Source organism: Bubalus kerabau, chromosome 13, assembly GCF_029407905.1.
Source record: "Bubalus kerabau isolate K-KA32 ecotype Philippines breed swamp buffalo chromosome 13, PCC_UOA_SB_1v2, whole genome shotgun sequence".
NCBI lineage: Eukaryota > Metazoa > Chordata > Mammalia > Artiodactyla > Bovidae > Bubalus > Bubalus kerabau.
The window spans coordinates 68,949,201-68,969,777 of NC_073636.1; the positions used below are offsets into that span (position 1 = coordinate 68,949,201).

The following is a 20,577-nucleotide window of genomic DNA, read 5'->3' on the forward strand; positions in this document are numbered from 1 at the left end:
CATGGAAATCTCTGATGTATAACCAGTTGGTCAGAAGCACAGGTGACAACCTGGGCTTTCAACTGGTATCTTAAGTGGGTGGATTGAGTAGGGCTGTCTTGTGGGACTGAACCCATAACCTGGGGGTTTTGATGCTATTTCCAGGTAGATAGTGTCAGAATTGGGTTGAATTGTAGGGCATCCAGTTGGTGTCCAGAGAACTGCTTGGTGGTGATGGTGATTTGGGGGAATCGCCCCATGGATTAGAACTGAGATCTATATACTTTTAGGGCCCTTGAAAATTATAATGTGCAGCTGGCTTTGGAGGCCATGAGCCTAGAGACAACCAGAGATGGTCATTTATAGACAACCAGTGGAGAGACCAATATTTTCATTTATTAATTTATTCTTCATCCATTGATTTATTTATCAGTTGGTTGATTGATTCTTCATTAGCTTAATATCCCCTGTGTATGCACAAGTCATTGGTCTAGACTCCTTTGGGATATAAAAGACGTTTACCTAAGACATGCTTCTTCTCTTAAAAGTCCTTGCAGTTAGCTGAAAATGGGAAGACCAAATGTTTATTCAGCAGCCAGTCTGTTTCATGCACGTACTGTATACTTGCGTATTCGATATATCTTACAATAGCGGCAAAGAGGAGGTGGTGTTATCTCCATTTTACAGGTGAGAATACTGAGTTTAGACAGGTTAAGGAAAACATGTTCACTATTACTCTGCTGGGCTTCCCAGGTGGCACTAGTAAAGAACCCGCCTGCCAATGCAGGAGACATAAGAGATGTGGGGTTCGATCCCTGGGTCAGGAAGATCCCCTAGACGAGGGCATGGCTACCCGCTCCAGTATTCCTGCCTGGAGATTCCCATGGACAGAAGAGCCTAGTGGACTATAGTTCATAGGATCGCAAAGAGTTGAACACAACTGAAGCAGCTTAACACACATTACTTTTAGTAAATGCCAGAAGTGAGGAGATGTGTGCAGAGAAAATAAACATCCTGAAAGAGACATCAATACATCTTGTAAACCAGTCAAGATAAAAAAATAAAATTTGAGAGAGGATTAATATAAAGGGAGGTCACATCCGTCCTGACTTAGAGAAGACAACAGCCTAAGCTTAGAAGAAGGCAGGGAAGGACATTTTTGACAAACTAGACACTTAAGCCAGGAGTTTGCAAACCTGGCAAGACATGTAAATCACCTAGGAGCTTTATAAACAGCTCTGATTCAGTAAGTCTTACTTGGGGCCTCAGCATCTGTATTAATTTAAAAGCACCCGAGCTGATTCTGAATTATCAGCCAGATTTGGGAGTAAGTTACCTGTTTGCAGAATGGATAGAGGCAACAAAGAGCTTTCAGGCACTTGGGCAGCACAGAACTCAACTCTGAACAGAGTCCAGTCATTCAGGATTAATTTGTCACCATTCTCTCCATTCAATTCATCACCAAATCCTACCAGTTCTGCCTTAGGTGGTCATTCTGATTCTACTTCCCTCTCTCCATCTCCACTGGTGCCCTTTGGATTCTGTCATCCTACTCCTGAGTTAACTACCTCTCATTTTTGCCCCTTCAATATATTCAGCCTCGACTAGATGGTAAAGACTCCGCTTGCAAGAGAGACCCGGGTTTAATCCTGGGTCAGGAAGATCCACTGGAGAAGGGAATGACAACCCACTCCAGTATTCCTGCCTGGAGAATTTTGTAGACAGAGGAACCTGGTGGACTACAGTCCATGGGTTTGCAAAGAGTAGAACGCAACTGAGTGACTAATACTTTCACTTTCACAGTGACTTTACCTCTCTCTCTAAGATTCAGCTGATCACGGCATGTGATGGGCCATGACCCAGCTAAAAATTGTTCCCACTCCCCGTTTCTGGATTCCTCAGAACGGCCTTCGAGGCTCTCTCAGTTTGAATTACTCTTTCATTTATTTATTTGTTCATTTACAAAATGTACTTCGTGCCTGTGATGCGCAAACCCTGTGCTGGAGAACGGTGATGCAGTGATGAATAAGACACGATTCCTGCCATTCATAAGCTCTCAATACAATGAACAATTGTATTGTGCAATTGCATTGTATATAATGTATTGTGCATTATGTATAAATGTATTGTACATAAGCTCTCGATACAATGAACATTGTCCAGAGGTGAACTCCAAACGCTGGGATTGGGGAAGGCTTCCTGGAGGATGTGATGTCTGAGGGATGATTAAGAGAAATTAATCAGGTAGAAAGGGAGGGGCAATCGTGATAGCTCACAGCAGGTTGACAGGGTACAGCAGGGACAAGGACATGGCAGTAAGAGGGAACATAGTTTGCTCAGACAACTGTTTAATAGTTCAGGATGAACAGCATTTGTGGAAGGGGTAATTATTGAGACGTTATTAAGCCGGAATGTAAGCATGATTCTAGGACTGATTGGGTAGAGAAGGTGCAATGCCTAGATCCAAATCTAGCTGGAAATATTGAAATAAATGATGAAATTTGGCATTTTACATGCAAAGGTCCATGCATTGACCTGGAACCCAACTACACTCTAACAGGCTGGGAGGATGTGGCTTAACATCAGAAGCACACACGGAACATGTCAATGGTAGGAAGTGGCCCCTGCCCAGACTCAATCTTAGAATGTCTAAAAGTCCCAGAATATTTGGGTCCTCATGCTCAGGGTTAGGATTCACAGAACAGATGGCACAAGGAACAATGGATGCCCAGAGGTGGGTTAGCGGGGAGGAGAAGTGCTAAACTGTAACCCATGAGAGAATCTTGGAGGAATTGGAGATGCTTCTCCCAGGAACATTTCTCAGCTAATTCTTCAGAGAACTGCCTATGGAAGAGGAACTGAACTCTGGGACCCTAGGGGTCAAAGCTGAGTCCAAAGGGCAGAATCCCCAGGTCCACAGATCTCTGAGGAATATAAGGAAGAACTTATATCAGACATGACTGAAGTGACTTAGCAGCAGCAGCAGCAGCAGCAGGAACTCTGCTCTGTAGTAGATCTTCAGAACCTACTGATCTTGCATAACAGGAACTTTGCATCCTTGACTGTCACTTCTTCATTTCCCTCTCCCCACAACCCCTGACCACTACCAATCTACCATCCACTTCTGAGTTGGACTATCTTAGATTCTAGATACCAATGAGGCCATACAGTTTTGTGTTTCCGTGTCTGGTTTATTTCACTTAGCATAATGTGCTCATCCACGTTGTTGCAAATGGCAGGGTTCCCTTCTTTTTTAGGGCTAACAGTCCAGTGCTTGTAGTGATAACATTTTCTTTATTTATCCACCAGTGGACATTTGGATTGTCTCCATCTCTTGATTATTGTGAATAATGCTGCAATCAACAAGAGACTGAAGATATGTCTTTGAGATTAGGGATGTAAGCCCAGAAGTGGGATTGCTATAGCATTTCTTGCACTCACTAGATCTGATTTTCTGACCAAAGAAACTGCTTTTTAGTGAAGGAAGCATTGTGTAATATTTAGAGTGGTCAGGAGTTAAGAAGTGGAACTCCCTGGCGATTCAGTGGTTAAAATTCTGTGCTTCCACTTCAGGAAGCACAGGGTTCCATCCTTGATCTGGGAACTAAGGTCCCCCATGTAGTACAGGATGGCCCAAAACAAAACAAAAAGGTTAAGAGGCTGTTTTAGCACCTGGATTGGCAAAGTTTTTCTGGAAAGGACTAGATAAAGATACCCAGCTTTATGGGCTCCTCAGTCTCTGTGGCAACTACCCAAACAGCTTTTATAGCAGGAAAGAAGTCATAGACCATAGACAAATGGGTGTGGCTGTTTCCATAAAACTTTATCTGCAAAAACAGATAGGGGGTTCAGTTCAGTTCAGTTCAGTTCAGTTGCTCAGTCATGTCCGATTCTTTGCGACCCCATGGACTGTACCATGCCCGGCCTCCCTATCCATCACCAACACCCAGAGATTACTCAAACTCAATACTCAAATTCATTGAGTCGGTGATGCCATTCAATCATCTCATCCTCTGTTGTCCCCTTCTCCTCCTGCCTTCAATCTTTTCCAGCATCAGGGTCTTTTCATATGAGTCAGTTGCAGATGGTGAGAGTTCCACCTCTGAAGTTATTTGAGCAGCTTTGGGCATTTGCACTAAAATGATCCTTGTAAGAGAATACAACTGTAAGTGTAGACAGTCTCTGCGGAAAACTTGACTTTTTATTGAGAATACTTTCATTCAATTCTCCTACAAATAAGAAAATTAACCCCCACGCTCAAAGGAAAGGCATGCTTGCATACATGCTAGGTCACTTCAGTTCTGTCCAACACTTTGCAACCCCATGGACTGTAGCCCACCAGGTTCCTCTGTCCATGAGATTTCCCAGGCAAGAATACTGGAGTGGGTAGTCATTTCCTCATCCAGGGGATCTTCCCTACCCAGGGGTAAAAAGGGAGTCACCTCCAAATGTAGAATAGGTAGTAGACTTAGTTATGCAGAAAGAGATCTTTTCCCTTTACCTGAATATTCAAGAGATGGGGGAGGGGTGGGCAGCGCTAGTTTTTCTGGTCTGTAAAAGTTTTTAAACTTTCTTGCCTTTGATGAAAGCCTTTTCTAACTGGTTCTAGAGCCTTCCTCTGGGGCGTGTGTCTGCTCCTCTCCAGTAGATTAGCATGCGCATTATGAATTTGCTGTCAATGTCAGCAGCCTAGCTTTGCCAATTTCACAAATGTCTTTTCTTTCAGGAGCTGGAAATGTTCTCAAAACTGTCCTGAAAGCAAGTAATGCTTTCGGTCGTTGTCACCTTGCTGAGGAACAAGCTGCAACTTCGCTTTCTGATTTCATTCTCCCAGTGACATTTTTCACACAGGCTCTGACAGAGACAGCAATTATAAAGACATCCAGGTTGGCATTCAAGGATTCTTGAAGTTAACAAATTGTCCAGGAATAAATGACAATGAAGTTGGCAGACTACACATGCCTTCATGAAAATGCAGGAGCCAGAGGATCAGAGTGGAGCCTTAAGAAGTAGCTGCCCCTAACCCTGGAGGGGCATGGTGGGCTTACCGCAGTACAGTCTCCTTGGAAAGCAATCCACCTTAGGGCAAGTGGGCTGTGACTTCTCAGCAGATTAGAAAGGTAGAAAGATGTCAGAGAGAAACAATGAAGAAAATATATACTTAAATCCAATATAGCTTCTTGATTTGCTGATGACACCCAAGGGCAGGGAGGGTGTTAATTACAAGAAAATTCCATCCTGCGTACATTGACCATTTACTGTCTCCTTGCTGCCCACGGTCTGTCCTCTCTGCAGCTTGGTCAGGTCCCCATTCCCACATTTTGGTTTCATCCCAGTGTTCCAGCATTCCGGAAGTCCTCTTTTCCAGCTATTAAGGACATCTCCATGTGTTGGCGCCTTGTACCCTGTTCCCTCTGCCTGGAGTTGCTTCCCCCAGCTTCCCTCTGAGCATCCCAGCTTTCCTACAAAGCCCCTATTCATTCCCAAGAGAATCATCTTCATTCATGGATGAGATGGAAGCCCTGGGGCCCAATGGTAGTGCCGTGAGAGTCCTGGGAAGATCTGGAAGCTTTGCTTTAGAATATAGGGGGTATAGGGAATTCAGGCCCAGGCCAATTCCTGGGGAAGATTTCTTATGGGATAGCCAAGTTTGTCATGAAGCAGGAAGCCCACATGTGGACCACGAAGTCCGAATGGAGCGAAAGCAGTAACTTAGTGCTACTAAGTGCTTACTGTGTGGAAGTGCAATTTTAGTCTTGTGCATTCACTAGGAGAGGGAGAAGGGTAGGGAGCAAGTGAGGTAGGAGGTGGGCTGGAGGGAGGGATGGGGGTTACATAGAATGTAGACAATTGTAGCTGAGAGATTTTGAGTTTGACTGTCTTGTCCTCATTAAGGATAATAATGATAGCATTTATGAAATGTTTTGTTGTTTGTTGCTCAGTTGCTAAGTCGTGTCCAACTCTTTGGAACCCCATGGACTGCAGCACACCAGGCTTCCCTGTCCTTTACTCGCTCTTGGAATTTGCTCAAACTTATGTCCATTGATTTGGTGATTCCATCCAACCATCTCATCCTCTCGCCCCCTTCTCCTCCTGCCCTCAGTCTTTCCCAGAATCAGGGTCTTTCCCAATGAGTTGGCTCAGTACTTTACTTTGCTCTGTTTAATAGTCATCAAAACCCCCATTTTGCTGATGAGGAGGAGGAGCTGAGAGCCACGGAGCCCAAGGTCATGTAGCTAAGAAGAGGTGGACCAGGACTCAAACCCAGCTCTCTGTCTCCAGGGCAGATTCATCATCACTCTGCTCTACTGCCCAGAAAATGTGCAGCTCAGCCATCCAGACCAGGCAAGGGGTGTTTCTCAGCATCCTTCATGGACATGGAGTGTCAGAAGGCATTCTGACTTTCCATCTGGGTGGAAGAGGTAGTTCTCTTCAAGTTAGGCCTATCTTGGTAAGAGAGCTAGACAAGCCATGCTGTTGGTAGGATCCTAGCAGTACTCGTGTCTCTGTCACATATCCAGTACTGGACGCAGGGGGTGTCACCAAAGAGACCCACTGTAAATGGTTCTTGATCATGTACGGAAGGACATCTTGGAGCATGCACTCAGTGTGGCTGGCTGTGACCTCCACCCTCTCTATCATCTCTACTTAGCCTCAGATAACACACACAATCCACACATGGGAGAATGCTGATACAGAGATCTTCTCCAGTGTCTCAGGACATCTGTCTCCTTTGGTTTAAATGGTTCTAGTGGTGGTCTAGTGATTACACCCACTGTTTCCACTGTAGAGGGCTCAAATTCAAACTCTGGTTGAGGGATTAAGATCCTGCATGCCTTGTAGCACAGCCAAAAAAAAAAAAAAAAAAAAACTTTTTGAAAAAAGTAAATAAAGAAATAAATGCCTCTCAACCTGGGTCTATAACCAGTCATTTCAACCCATCACCCGCCTCCTTCCCATCAGCCTCTTGTTCTATCCACTGGTCCCACCCACCCAGTGCATCTCCAGCTCAGAATCAAATCTGCCATTTTATCTCCCTGCTCCTACTCCTGGATCTCTATGACCTCTGGAAGAGAAAAAGTATATACATATGAACAAATGGTTGTCTTTATGAGTGTATAATTCCAATCTCACCAAATTCCTGGACTTTGAAATTATGTCTTTCCCATGAACCACTGCAGGCATTTGAGATTTTTTGGAGAGAGTTTGTGTGATATAAGGAAGAGAAAAGGGGGTGCTGTTTACTTTGGGTTGTAGGTGATAAGCAGCTTCCAAGACAGTGCAGTGGAAAAGCATCCATCTGCCAATGCAGGAGATGCAAGAGATGTGAGTTTGATCCCTGGATGGGAAAGATCCCTTGGAGGAGGGCATGGCAATCCACTCCAGTATCCTTGCCTGGAGAATCCCATGGACAGAGGAGCCTGGCGGACTGTAGTCCATAGGGTTGCAAGGAGTTGAACACAACTGAAGCGGCTTAGCATGTAGGTGATAGGTTTTAATGTTTTGTACTAATGAATGAAAGTATTTTTAATAATCCTCCCACACAAACTGACCCATAACGCCTGAATGACAGCATATTTTATGTACCTTTGACAGAGTCGTCGTGTTAATGACACTTAGTAGTTGTTCTTCTCTGGCTGCCAGATGGGATATTTTGCTCAAAGCTACTATTTTTGTCTCCCACTTGAATATTCTGGAACTTCATTTGTCTCTGCAACACATTTTGCATTCTCTTGTCTCAAAACTACTGGAGTAAATTTAAGAGCTGCCTCCTTCACTCCCAGCATGTGGATGTGCCTCCTTGTATACATATTCTTTATCTCTCCATAGTTCTCCAATGTTAAATGTGAATCAGAATTACTTAGGAGGTTTCTTAGCCCTCAGGTTGTTGGACCCCATCAGCAGGTTTCTAATTCATTGGGTTTGTGATGGAAGAAAAATATGCATTTCTACTAAATCTCCAGGTGATTCCAAGTCTGCTAGTCTTGGGACACCTCTTTGAAAATGACTACTCTACACTCATCCTTCCTTTCTTAACTTGGGTCAGACAATCAGGGGTTCCTTTTCCTTTCCGTGGCTGCCCTCTTTAGCACTGGGGACACTAATAATTTCTTCTTGAATTACAGGTAGAGGGTTCATTATGAACCAAGTCCAGCAGCTCAGTCCTATTGATTCAGCAGTAAACAAAGTGGACCCTCCCTTCAGGGAACCCACCTTCCACTTGGGAAGAGACGCATCGATGCGGTGAGAATAAACGTGAGTAACTGAAAATGGGCGTAAGTGCTGCTTTTGCCAAATTGATGATGGGAAAATGTAACCGAGTTTGTCTACATGATGGAGAAACAAGTAAATAGATATTAAATCTGTCTGGTAAACAGTGGGGAGACTGCCTACTTCATAGTGGGCATTTCAGCAAAGAATATTTCCTTCCCCTTTGCAAACTGGTCAGGAGTGCCCCATGGATGTCAGCTTGTTGTTTGCCTAATAGAGTCATTTATGCCTTGATTTCACATCTCTTGCAATGTATTTCCAGGGGGACTCAACCAAAAGAAAAGAGCATTACACATCCACACACACATACTCACACGGAGGAAGGTTGGCTGGGAGATACAGCAACCACCTTTGGCAACTCTTAAATCATTTGATCTTTCTGAGGCTTTTTTTTTTTTCTTTTTTTTTGCTTAGATGAGAAACTCAGAGCTCTGCAATCTTGGCCCCAGTGGAGGTGGATGGAGGTAGGGGCAACACAAAACCAACATTAGGGGTTTTCCTGCAGCAGCCCAGAAAGCACTTGTGAATGTGGCAGGAAATGAGATCTTAAGTCAGTGCATAAAGCAGTCAAATCCATCAGAGCCTTGGAATGGCCCCTCGTAGCTCAGGGACGTCGCAGCACTTTGTGTGCACCGAGGCAGTCCTGGAAGGAGTGACGGACCCAGTTCCGAGTCTGTTAAATCCATTCTGGCAGCCGGAGGAATCTATCTGCAAAGCCAAGTCACATCATTTTCCCTGAGCTCATTTGACTGCAGGCTAAGAAGCTATTGCAGAAAACAAAGGGATGGTGATGGGGGTGCTGGAATAATGAATATTAATGAACTTAATTCTCTGGTTTGCAGTTGGTCTAGTGCTGGTAGGACACAAAGGCAATTAAAGAAAAATAAGTCCAAACTGATGTTTCAGAATGCTTGATCACCCTCTATCCACCCAACCTTAGTTTTCTGGGTACCTACTATGTGCCAGCTAACCAGGGCTTGGCAAAATGAAGAATACTCTACCCTCTGTCCTCAGGGAACTCAACATCTATAAATGCACAAGAAATCATGACAGTTCAGGGCTATGCTTTCATTATGGGAGACACACATGAAGTGCAGGAAATGTCAAGGAAAGTATCCTAGAAGATGTGACTACTTCATCCCCGCCCCCAGGCACATCGTCTGATTCTCCTTGAGGGATGAGCTTGGGATTTGATGAAGCCTGGTGTTATGAAGGTACAATAGCTAGAACTCCCAATTTCCCAAGAAAGTCTTAATTCTATCCACTTTCTTGTTTCCCCCAATTGTGGGTTACTTGTATGCCCCCCAAATATATGTCCAAGTCCTAATTTCCAGCACTTGTGAAGGTGATCTTATTTGGAAATAGGATGTTTGCAGATATAATCAAGTTAAGATGGCATTATACTGGATTGGGGCAAACCCCAAATCCAATGACTATTATCCTTATAAGAAGATCATATGAAAACACAAAGATGTAGAGACGCAGGCACAGAGGGAGCAGACCATGCAAAGGTGGAGACAGGTGTGGGAAAGATGAAGCTGCAAGCCAAGGACTGCTGACAACCACTGGAAGCCACGGGTTGCAAGCAAGGACTTTGCTCTAGAGTTTTCAGATTCTTCCTGTGGATTCTTTGACTTCAGGCTTCTTGCCTCCTGAACTGTGAAAGAGTAAATTTCAATTGTTTTAAACCTCCCTGTCTGTGACACTTTGTCTCAGCAGCCTTGGGAAATGATGAGGGGCCGGGCCCCCAGCTAGAATTTTGATTCAGAATGCGTGGTGCCTGTATTTTAGTGTTTTCTCAGATCTAGAATTAGGCTGTGAAAGTGCTGCACTCAATATGCCAGCAAATTTGGAAACAATATGCCAGCATATTTGGAAAACTCAGCAGTGGCCACAGGACTGGAAAAGGTCAGTTTTCATTCCAATCCCAAAGAAAGGCAATGCTAAAGAATGCTCAGACTACCGCACAATTGCACTCATCTCACACGCTAGTAAAGTAATGCTCAAAATTCTCCAAGCCAGGCTTCAGCAATACGTGAACCGTGAACTTCCAGATGTTCAAGCTGGTTTTAGAAAAGGCAGAGGAACCAGAGATCAAATTGCCAATATCCGCTGGATCATGGAAAAAGCAAGAGAGTTCCAGAAAAACATCTATTTCTGCTTTATTGACTACACCAAAGCCTTTGACTGTGTGGATCACAATAAACTGTGGAAAATTCTGAAAGAGATGGGGATACCAGAGCACCTGACCTGCCTCTTGAGAAACCTATATGCAGGTCAGGAAGCAACAGTTAGAACTGGACATGGAACAACAGACTGGTTCCAAATAGGAAAAGGAGTGCGTCAAGGCTCTGTATTGTCACCCTGCTTATTTAACTTGTATGCAGAGTACATCATGAGAAACGCTGGACTGGAAGAAACACAAGCTGGAATCAAGATTGCTGGGAGAAATATCAATAACTTCAGATATGCAGATGACACCATCCTTATGGCAGAAAGTGAAGAGGAACTAAAACACCTCTTGATGAAAGTGAAAGAGGAGAGTGAAAAAGTTGGCTTAAAGCTCAACATTCAGAAAACAAAGATTATGGCATCCAGTCCCATCACTTCATGGGAAATAGATGGGGAAACAGTGGAAACAGTGTCAGACTTTATCTTTTGGGGCTCCAAAATCACTACAGATGGTGAATCCAGCCATGAAATGAAAAGACACTTACTCCTTGGAAGAAAAGTTATAATTAACTTGGATAGCATATTGAAAAGCAGAGACATTACATTGCCAACAAAGGTCCGTCTAGTCAAGGCTATGGTGTTTCCAGTGGTCATGTATAGATATGAGAGTTGGACTGTGAAGAAAGCTGAGCGCTGAAGAATTGATGCTTTTGAACTGTGGTGTTGGAGAAGACTCTTGAGAGTCCCTTGTACTACAAGGAGATCCAACCAGTCCATTCTGAAGGAGATCAGCCCTGGGATTTCTTTGGAAGGAATGATGCTAAAGCTGAAACTCCAGTACTTTGGCCACCTCATGCGAAGAGTTGACTCATTGGAAAAGACTCTGATGCTGGGAGGGATTGGGGGCAGGAGAAGAAGGGGATGACAGAGGATGAGATGGCTGGATGACATCACTGATTCAATGGACCTGAGTATGAGTGAACTCCGGGAGTTGGTGATGGACAGGGAGGCCTGGCGTGCTGTGATTCATGGGGTCACAGAGAGTCGGACACGACTGAGCGACTTCACTTTTTCTGTCTCTACGTGGTGAGGGCAAGATGGTGGAGAGGTATTGCAGAGGCCAGGCACTCGCTAACATCTGTGGACTGATGGATTTAATTTACGATGGATTCTAAGTAAAGTCTGCATTTACCATTTCTCCAGAAACAGTTAACTGATGTCTCTGATTCGGAAGAGGCCTGGATCTCATAGTGGGTATGTTCAAAACTATTAAAGAGAATGATTTTTATGACTATAGACACTGCATTTGGGGTAGCACTCTAGATCACTGCTATTTACAGATTCTATTAGCATATACTTTTGGGGAAATTTTTGCATTTTTATCTGTATCTATTAACATATTTGGATGCTTTGACTCTGTAATTCAACTTCAAGGACACTACCCTGAAAATAACTCCAAAATGCAGATAAAGTTGTTACCATCATGATGTCATAGTGGTACAAGAACAGAAATTAAGCAAAATGTCCATTAGAGGAATGATTTAGTAAGCAAATATAGTTTATTAATAAAATAGAGTATTATACAGCTACTTAAAAGAATGACCTTGAACATTATAAAGCAACTTTGAAATGCTTGAAATATGACTTTAAGTAAAAGGAACATGTTTAAATGGTGACATGATGACTATGATGTTAAGTCTTCACTGAAATCTGGTTGGAAGGAAATATTCCAAAAGGGTAATTTGTATTGGCTAGGCCAAAAAGTTCATTTGGGTTTTTCCATACCATGTTACAGGAAAACCCAAACAAACTTTTTAGCCAACTCAATATTTGTGTTTTCTCTGATGAAAGCTCTTTTTCCCTCTCTGCTTATGAATTTTTTTCGTAAAAAGTTTTTTTTTTAATTTAAAATAGAAAAAAACACACCTGTAGCATTATTTATTTATGTTTATTGATGAAAAATTGCAAATCATTTTGATCTGTTCTTTAGTTAAGCACTGATTGCTATTTCATGTGTAAGTGTTAAATAATCTTGCCTAGTTCTACTAGGTATTCTCAATGAAATTACCTTTGTTTAAACTACAACCTCTGGCCACCAAATCCAGCTCACTGCCTGTTTTTGTTGAGAAAGGTTTATAGGAACACAGCTACATCCATTTATTTAAGACTGTGTTATAACAGCAGAGTTGATTAAATCATAAGACTGGTGAAACCTAAAATATTTAATTTCTGGCTCATTACAGAATCTTCACTGGCCCCTGCTTTATCATTCACTGACTTTGACTCCAGATCCCTCCAATAGGTCTTTTCCTCTGTCATTCCTGACAGAAAAATGTAGTTGTGCTTTTGGAACGGGCAACTGACATTAATGAATTCATTCATTCATTTATCCATGAACCCAGACTTTGACATGTTTTATACTGGCATTTATGATGTGACTGAGTTTGGATCTGGTTGCAGGGCTACTATGGATTGCTAGAAAATTCAGAATTCTTTGTTCAATCTGAAGTTCAGGCCTCTGAACAACCCCTCCCCTCCATCTCAACCACATAGGTTCTGGATAACTAACTCCCAACCTCATGCTAGATCCACTTCACTTCCTTAGAACAAAAGTCCAGGGTATTGGTGATGTTATTGTCATCTACTCCAACAGATACAATTGAATTCCATTAGCAATATAGCAAAAAGGTTGTTCCTCCAACCAGTGCATAGTCTTACCCAAAGCAATCCAAGTTCATTAAAATCACAGTTATCTGACTCTCAATTAAGTGTGATGATAATTTAATTAGCAATGCCCACTTAATTGTCAATGGCAGGAAACTGAGACAGGCAGGGTCCATGGTGGCTTGGGCAACTTATGGCAAGTCTTTTGCTTGAAATACGGTAAAAGGCTTCCTGAATCAGCCAACTCAGTGACCTCTGTGCACTTTGGCAAATGAAAGGCCTGAAAAACATACCCTAAGCTCCACTTGGAAAATGTAATTTTGATCTGGAATAATGATGCTAAAGTGTTTATACCAGGTGCCCCAAATGAAGATCCTCCTCCAGCATCCTTAATGATTGTCATTCATTCATTCATTCATTCACCTTCTCTCTCTCTCTTTCAACTCCTCTCTACCTCTTTTAAGCATCTGTCAAATCCTTGAAGTCAAAGTGTTAGTCACTCAGTCATGTCTGAGGAGCCCATAAGGCTCCTCTGTCCATGGAATTCTCCAGGCGAGATTATTGGAGTGGGTTGCCAGTCCCTTCTCCAGGGGATCTTCTTAAACTAGGGATGGAACCCCCAACTCTTATGTCTCCTGCACTGGCCCCCGCTTAGTTGCTCAGTCATATCTGACTCTTTGCGACCCTATGGACTATAGCTCGCCAGGCTCCTCTGTCCCTAGGATTCTCCAGGCAAGAATACTGGAGTTGGTTGCCATTCCCTTCTCCAGGGGATCTTCCTGACCCATGGATCGAAACCGGGTCTCCTACATTATAGGCAGACAATGTCTTTAGGGTCCCACAGATAATGAAGGGCAGAACCGAGATGCAGCACCAGAAGGTCTGATGTGCTTGTTCTTAAAACCTAGCGAATGCTCCCTCTATTAGGGGAACCACTGTCTGAAGCTGCCCACCTGGCCAAGCACCATGGCAACCACTTGCATGAGTTATCTTAAACAAGAGGTCTTGGTAAGGAATTCAGAACTAACAAGCTACCACTAGGAAGACTTTTGGAAAGGTCAGAAGGAGGGAGGAGCCACCAGTCCATATGTCTGTCAACCTTCCAGAATACTTCTCTCTGGAATCCATCATGGCTGAGTGATGCGCGTGAAAAGAATTCTGTACCAGGTTAAAAAAATGTTTCCAGACTCTTCAAAAATATTTCTCAGAGCAGTGACCCACAGACTAGAGACGGTGTCCTATTAAAAATGTAAATTCCTGGGTTCCAGCTTAGAGTTGGCTCCCTGGCAGGTCCCATCTGGGAATCTGCATTTTTAAACACGCATCCTTATAGGGACATCCCTGATTGTCAAGATGCCAGCACCAAGCTGTGGTGAAATTGAAAGTCTTGGATGGAAATCTTCCTCGGATCTCGTGGCAGGGCTTGGAGTGGAGCTTGGAGGAGCTGGCGGGGTGGGGCCGGGGAGGCTGCTCTTCTGCAGGTATGCAAAGGGGATGGATTTGTCATGTGGCATTTTCCCTGGGGTTCATTCTATCTTGTGAGCCAGCCCTGTTTCCATTGTTCTTGATGACTGGGACTGCTGCTGGCTGTGGGGAAATGTGAACTCTGGAGCTCCTTTCAAACCTTGGGACAGGCTTTCATTCTGAGCAGCCCCTGGGGCTCGGTTTCCAAGGCAGACTCGAGGCCTTTAGGTCAGGGTTGCAGTTTCCTCTGTTTCGGGGCAGCCGGAGCTCCAGTTGCCTTTTCCTTGGCCTTCTTCAGCCTTGTTAATTCTGGAGTTTGTGTGCTTGCTTATTCTTTACAAGCCCCCAGAGCCCTCGGGGTTGGCTTGGTACAGGGAGCTTGGGGCTGTTAAGTGATTCTGAGGACCCTGGGCAGAAAGCTTTCTGCCTGAAGTGCCAGGTTCAAAACCGGTCACTTTGACACAGCTCCAACCACGACGAGTTAGTGACACAGCTAGACCCACCTCTGACATCCACCCCAGTGGCTCAGTTCTGGGGCTTCTGCACTTCCAATAGAGAACAGTTCACCCCACAGCACAGACCGCCAGCCAGTTTCTGCAGGATATGGAAAGGTTTATCAGCTACAAATTGGCATGTGGTGGCTCAGAGGGTAAAGAATCTGCCTGCTATGCAGGAGACCCAAGTTCAATCCCTGGGCCGGGAAGATCTCCTGGAGAAGGAAATGGCAACCCACTCCAGTACTCTTGCCTGGATAATCCCACAGACAGAGGAACCTGGAGGGCTATAGTCCATAGGGTTGCACATGACTGAAGTGACTGAACACATTACTTCTTTGGAGCAGTGTCTTAGAGCTATCTGAGGTGCTGAGTCCTCGTTTTGCCCCAAACAAAACTTAACTTGCAACTCTCACATTGTGTATCTTTTTAGTTGACAGGTTCTTTTTGTTTTGAACCAACCCCTTCCCTCTCTCAATACCTCTGGACCAAAAAGTGGTGCGAAGGCTGATGAACACCAGGAATTACTTTCGAGTCTTGACTATTGAGGCCAATCTTCTGGAACTTTCTTCCCAAGGTTTCTGAAGTTCAAAGAAAAGACAATCACATAGAAGCCGGTCAATAAAGATCTGCTGCTGCTGCTGCTAAGTCGCTTCAGTTGTGTCCGACTCTGTGCCACCCCATAGACGGCAGCCCACCAGGCTCCCCCATCCCTGGGATTCTCCAGGCAAGAACACTGGAGTGGGTTGCCATTTCCTTCTCCAATGCATGAAAGTGAAAAGTGAAAGTGAAGTCGCTCAGTCGTGTCCGACTCTTAGGGACCCCATGGACTGCAGCCCACCAGGATCCTCCGTTCATGGGATTTTCTGGGCAAGAGTACTGGAGTGGGTTCTCCACATTAAAGATCTAGTGAGTACTTACTCTGGTGGGGCTCCATGTGAGGTATGTACTCTCTGGAGATGACACGCTTCCTTCTTCGCTCTAATTCCCAACCGAGTCCACTGATCTCTTAACTTCATTTACTTCTCTCCATATCCTCACTTTTCTTTGTGGCCCAGGTTTCCTTTTCCAGAGGCTGAAAGAGGAATTCAGCCTCCTATTTCTGTCCCCTGTCCTTCCTGTCCCCACCCTTGGTTCATTCCCTGAAAAGCAGCCAGAGCAATCTTTTCCAAAATGCAAATTTGATTATATCAGTCCCAGCTTAAACCCCACTGTGAGGGCTTTGGATCATCTGCAACAATTATAAGGTCCCCTCGTGACAGGGTCCTGTGAACACTCCAATTCCACTTTCCCTGTCAACTAGGACTTTTCTAAGTTCAGCTGGATATTTTCACGTTTCTAGAAAGGACCATGCTTCTTCTCTCCCTTCCTCTGGTCACTGTCTTGTGCATCCTTCAGATCTCATCAGGTAACCCCTCCTCTCAACTGCCCAGAGTGAGTGAAGTCGCTCAGTTGTGCCTGACTCTTTGCGACCCCATGGACTATAGTCTGCCAGGCTCCTCTGTTTATGGGATGTTCCAGGAAATAATACTGGAGTTGGTTGCCATTTCCTTCTCCAGGGGTTCTTTCCGAGCCAGGGATTGAACCCAGGTCTCCTGCATTGCAGGCAGACTCTTTATCATCTGAGCCACCTGGAAAACCCTCAACAGGCCAGAAAACCCTGTTAAATGCTCACAGTGTTGTATAGCACTTTCCCCTGCCTATAATTATACATTTCTCACATGATTTTTAAATTGCTGCCTGTATCCTCCAAACCAACTGTGAGATGCAGGATGGCAAGGACCAGTCTAGTTTTGCCCTTGTTTTTGCCCTGATGCCCATTGCTATGCCAGATCCAGAGAGAGGTCATCTTATTTCTACTGACTGTGCCTAATGAAAGAGTAAGAGGCACTCCTTATGTGAAACTGGTCTGTGACCTGGATTGGAAACCTTGAAAGCCCCCCTCTCCTGTTCTTGCTGAGCAAATCCTATGATGTGAGTGACAAAAAGCCGCCCATAGCTCAAAACCACCTTGGGGGCTTCATGGGGCTGCTAGGTCACCAAGAGCGTGTGGCTTGTGCTCTGAAACAATTAGCCTGACTTGGGCTGCATTGGATTTTGTTAAAGCAAGTGCCGATTGCTACGAAAACTGTTTGCGTGTAATCAATCTTCAGCGGCTGAGAGCCGTCTGGTCCAGGAAGGCATGTCACCCTGGCTGCTATGAACTCAGCACATGGCTGAGGATCCTTCCTCCACAACCCAGGGTCCACAATCCCTGCAGGCCCTTCCCTCAAAGGGTCCACTGTGTGAGTTATTCTTCCCTTGTCAGTCAGACTCCAATGGACCTGTGTGGAGGCTAGATAAGGGGAGGATATAAGTCGGATCAGGGAAGGGGCCCCGTCCAGGAGAAAGGTGCCGTGGGATACATGTCCAGACCTGTGGAAACGGCTGCTCAAGCCACAGTTGTCACCGTTGGATTTGCTCATATACCCAGAACATCCTTAGTATGGCCAAGTCCTCACTGAAGGGAGGTCCAGTTGTACAAGTGGCTGTAAGCATCTATACTTTGCAAAGTTCTGTGCTGCCTTATGCTTCTGTCTGTGTGTGTGCATGCTAAGCTGCTTTAGTTGTGTCTGACTCTGTGTGACCCTATAGACTGTAGCCCACCAGGGTCCTCTGTCCAAGGGATTCTCCAGGCAAAAATACTAGAGTGGGTTGCCGTTTTTTTATTTTTTTTTTCTTCAGGGAATCTTCCCAACCCAGGGATTGAGCCCGAGTCTCCTGTGTCTCCTGCATTGGCAGGTGGGTTCTTTACCACTAAGGCCACCTGGGAAGTCCCATGCTTCAGTCTCCTCATCTGTAAAATGGGATCACAGTGGTTCCTTCCTCCAGGTGAGTGGAAGGAAAATATGAACAATCCACACACAAAGCATCTGGAATAGCATCTGGTGCCTGGTCACCACTGAGTAAATTGCACCCTTGCTAGAAGATTTGCAGAAGCACCTGGATTCCCATTGATGGTTCTGCTACTTCTGTTCCTGTTTATCAGTGCTGGCTGATGTCAAAATCACCCGAGAAGCAGTTTAAAAGTGTAAATTTTCAGCCTCATTGAATGAAAATTATCCAGCATTTTTTGGTATGGACATCTATGTTAAGGGCTCCCTGATAGCTAGTTGGTGAAGAATCCACCTGCAATGCAGGAGACGGGTTTGATTCCTGGGTCAGGAAGATCTGCTGGAGAAGGGATAGGATACCCATTCCAGTATCCTTGGGCTTCCCTTGTGGCTCAGCTTGTAAAGAATCTGCCTATAATGCAAGAGGCAGGGGTTCACTCCCTGGATGGGGAAGATCCCTGGAGAAGGGAATGGCTACCCACTCCAGTGTGCTTGCCTGGAGAGCTCCATGGACAAGGGAGCCTGGCAGGTTCCACAGGGAGCCTTTATATATACAGGCTATATATAAAAGCCTTTATATATAAAGCCTATAGTCCGCAGGGTTGCAAAGAGCTGGACAAGACTGAGTGCCTAACACTTTCACTTATTTTTTAAGCATGTGTGTGTGTTCCCATTTCAGCTAGAAAATGTTCACTGTGGTCACTGCACACAATTCCAGTGACTATAAATATAAACCTAAATTAAATTAGCCATATCCCTATTTTTGGATATTTAGGTAGCTTGCATGTTTTCTTCAGTGTTATAAATAATGCTGGTATCTTCAAACATATAGCCTTTCTATATTTAGGAATTTTACTTTGAGTACATTCTTAGAATTACCACCGAGTTAAATACATAAACTCTTTTTTATTTGTCTGGAAATCTATTGCCTAGTTTTGTTTCTTAAAAAATGTTGCCAAAATATACTCTGCCTACCAGTAATTGATGACAGTTTCGTAGCCTCCTTTCCAGCATGGAGTGTAAATATTTTATTTTGTATTTTTACTAATTTAATAGTTAATGGTGGCACTTCATAGTTGCTTTATTTGCATTTTAAAGCATACTTTCAGTTCAGTTCAGTTCAGTCACTCAGTTGTGTCTGACTCTTTGTGATCCCATGGACTGCAGCACTCCAGGCTGTATTTTAGACATGTATACTCTTTGCATGCAACATACACTGCCTGGGTGGTCGTATTACCATCAATTTGATACATGTAGAATTCTGTCCTTTATGCCTTTTCAGGGTTGATGTTAGCAGTTGCCTCAGGTAAGAAGAATACCACTATGGTTCTCTCCTCAGCCAGCTGCTTCGTGTTCAAGGTTGCCATCTCGAGCACTGAGGCTGGCAAGATGCTAAGGAGTCTAGATGAGTTAGACAAGGAGGCTTGTCTGCTCCCTGGGCCAGGGCCTAGAAGAGGCACTGGGACATTTACCTTCTAACTCTGCCCATGTGAGCCCACATCTCAGCCTCTGCCTTTCAGCATCTGTCTCCATCCTTACGTTTGCACAGGGAGCCCTCAATGATTAATTCAATCAACAAGCATGTATTGAAAACCTACCATATGCCAGGTGATGTGCTAAAACACTCTTTTCCCTATAAGAATGAGGGGAATGAAAAAGGACAAAACAGACTTTGCCCACATGAATCTACCAGCCCATCAGGAGAGGAAGATGTTTATTAAGTTATCACCCACAACTGCGTGTCACTACTTCTGTCTTAACCTGTGATGATCTTGACTCACACAGCTCCATTCCAGTTTGAGGTACCTATGCATGCTGTCCCTCTGTCCCGAAGCTTCCTCACCCCATGGCTGGTGCAGACGTCATCTTTGCAGGGAAACTTCTGAGAGCCTGTAGTAAAATATTACCAGGCTCCTCTTCATATCCTTGATTGCTAACTGCCTCTCTCTCATCTTTGCTTTTCTCTGTAACACTTAACTCTCTCCAGCTCATGACTCAGGTACCTGTGTGCTTCTTTTCTCTCCCCTTTATTAAGTGTAAGATCTGCAAAGGTAAGAGCACTGTTTTGTCCACTCCTATGAATGAGGTCTGGCATGGAGTAGCCTTCAAATAAATATTTGTTGAATAAAGCAGTGAATGAATGGATGCATGAATGAATGAATGAATAGGTTTTATTTTGATCCCCCACCTAGGGAATTTGTATGGACACCTTTTAGCTACAATAGGCCTTGGAGTGGGGACTAGGCTGGGCAAGAACTGGTAAGTGAGGTTTGAAACACTTTGCTTTGGGGTGCTTCCTAGAAGCCTGATTCTTACATGTCATCTGACACTCTACTTCTAGCTGATTAACAATGATGAGGACAACAGTAATAAATCAGTCTTCTCTAGGGCCCTGGACACACTCCGATTCCTTACAAAAGGATGAGTGAGAGAATTTCAGAACCAAGGCTTTTGGTGTTCATGGAGGAAAGCCCTGGCCTCCAGGCAGTGGCTCAGCCCCTGCACACACAGGCAGGGACCACCACTGATTTCTGAAGATGCCGAAGGATGCCTTTGTGGAGGCAGCACCAGAATTGGCCAGGAAGCCTGTGATTTCCTGTCTGCACAATTAACATCATTATGGAGGTGTAATCTCCTTAATTAGTTTATTTCATCAAGAT

At 44.4% G+C, this 20,577-nt stretch overlaps 1 long non-coding RNA gene across 1 annotated transcript; it reads right to left on the reverse strand.

The window, feature by feature from the left end:
• Positions 1–6,149: 6,149 nt before the first annotated feature.
• Positions 6,150–16,056, reverse strand: LOC129625090 (uncharacterized). Its single transcript, XR_008701254.1, has 3 exons — positions 15,966–16,056; positions 15,526–15,625; positions 6,150–6,815 (listed from the first exon to the last, which is right to left on the reverse strand). It is a non-coding gene; the product is annotated as an uncharacterized LOC129625090 (long non-coding RNA).
• Between the last annotated feature and the right edge of the window lie 4,521 nt (positions 16,057–20,577).